Genomic DNA, 2,500 nt, shown 5'->3' on the forward strand with positions numbered 1-2,500 from the left:
AACCAGTCACTTCCCAGGGATATCGGTTAACATTTGAGAAAGACCTTAGTTTGTCATCTAACGTCCATAATCAGTCATACTGATAACGTTATTTTTCAAGCTGACGCAAGTTAATAACATTCACACCGCATATTTAAATGTGTAGTTAACATTAGGTAGGCTGTGAAGTTTATTGCACACATATATTTAATTAGTATTACTAGTGGTGTTGAGTGCCTGATTAGATGCTTTGTAATGTTGTAAAATTGTCTGACTAACTTTATTGTAACTTTCCTTTTTGCAGGTAAGATATGGGCTAAATTGACTAAATTTACTGGCTAAATTTGGCTAGATGGCTAAATTTACTGGAGGTGGCGGCAAGGTGGTCTCCTTGGTCTACATTAGTCTGCAAGCAAGGGAATGCCTACGTGAAGTGGTTTGGCTGGGGTGGTCTGAGGTGGCACGTCCTCCCCCTTTCTCCAAGTCCCCTGAAATCCATCTCCCTGACATCATCACCCACCGTCACTGGATCAACCTGAAGCCCCTTTTACATGGGACATGGCACAGCACCACTACGTTCTGAAAACACATGACTTTCAATAACTTGCGTGGCACCAAGAAAAGTCTGCCGCTGCTCTGAACCTTCTGTTAATGTGACCTCATTCATACTTGAGGCTGTACACATCCCTTTTTTTCTATTTTCTTTATTGATGTCACCCAAACTTCAACTTTCTGTATGCCCCTGAACTCACACAAATTGTAAATTGCAATGCGCCATTTAACCAGTGGTGTAGTCTAGTTAGTTAGTTGTAGTGGTGGGTATACTGTGAGCAACCCCAAATGTTATTAAATATGTATCCTTGCCTATTTTAAATGGGTATACTGAGATGATGATGCTTTTTTAATGTGTAGTCCTGTGTATCACGTAGACTATACCATACCGCGGTCATTTAACTGCCTTGGAATTTAAGTCAGAGGCCATTGCTTAGTATTTAATTGTAGCCTACACAAAGATGTAGACGTTACAAGAATATTAATATCAGAATAATTATTGGTTGATACTAAATCCATATTGAATGTTTTTTTTTATTTCTTTTGTGTGATATATCATTCAGAATGCTGCAACATGACTGGTCTTCAATCAGCCAAAGAGGACACATTGTAACTCCTCTCCTAGTTACTCTCCATTGGCTCCCTACAGTAGCCAGAATTAAATTTAAATCTCTCACTTTGGCCTATAGGACACTGACTGGATCTGCTCCTTGTTATTTTAATTCAATAATCAAGATATACATCCCCAACCGCCCACTGCGGTCTTCTGATGAGCGTCTGTTGTGTCAACCAGTCTTAAACGCTAGGTCAAATTCAAGACTTTTCCTCAGTGGTTCCATGTTGGTGGAATGAGTTGCCCAGTGCTCTTCGTTCTTGTGATAGTTTTTGGTCTTTTAAGCACTTCTTATACATTATGGTTTGTATGCAGTAGTACCGTTTTATTTTCATTATAGGCTGTTGATTAATTTCACATTGTTTATTATTGATATTCTCCTTAATGTAGTCTTACCATGTTATTGTTATTATATTATTGATTGAATGGGCATTTTTATTTAGTATTGCTTTCCCCCCTCATTTTCATTTTTTATTTCATCAGGCTATTGATTGATCGCTGTTTTAAGTATTCTATTGTTTTGTATTTGTTAAGGGTAACCATAACCATCATCATCATAATGTGGTATTTTTTTATGCACTTGAAACAAAGAATAAAAATGTTTCTTTAAACGTAGTACCACTTTAAACACATCACACACTGAACAGCAAAGTAGCTTCCTGATTATGTATAAAATGTTTACAGAGTATCCTGATGTAGTAGGTCCATGTTCTCATATTTTTACAGCTGACATGAAGGCTGCAATATTACATTTTTTTATAATGGAGCACCCTCTCTGGTGAAAGACTAGCAAGCCTGTGGTAGAGGCATACGATTACAGACATATTGAGAGAGCCTATCAATGAGTTGTCACAGTTTTTCAATTTAGGCGTATTATTTTTGAAATGATGTACGCCTACGGGAGGATTTACACATCACTGGCAAGACCTGATCAAATCATACCAATGCAAAATGCTTCTCCAGCAGTGCAATCGCAGGTAACAACGATACCTTAACTCAGCATTTTCAGATACCGCTGTTCTGAGCATACTAAGCAAATTGGCCATTTGTAACTTGAATCCCTCCTCACATTAAGCTATGGTCCAATATGTGTTCACTAAAACACAAGCAACGTTATTTGTCGGGCTGATTCATAAATGGGCATACCGAGGTTGTCGACCTAGCAGGCTAGGTGGCGTTTATTGCCATTCGCAAAACTAAGCAAGAGTTAACGTTAATGAAACTTAACATCGCCTTCTCCCAGTGACTTAAGTGAAGTTGCAATGATGATGGCGGCAATCACTGGTTATGTTAAACCATTTTAAACAAGTAGGACTGTAAATGATGGTGACTATGGCTAACGTCACTTCGGATCAA

Source organism: Alosa alosa, chromosome 15 (genome assembly GCF_017589495.1).
Source record: "Alosa alosa isolate M-15738 ecotype Scorff River chromosome 15, AALO_Geno_1.1, whole genome shotgun sequence".
Classification (NCBI taxonomy): Eukaryota; Metazoa; Chordata; class Actinopteri; order Clupeiformes; family Clupeidae; genus Alosa; species Alosa alosa.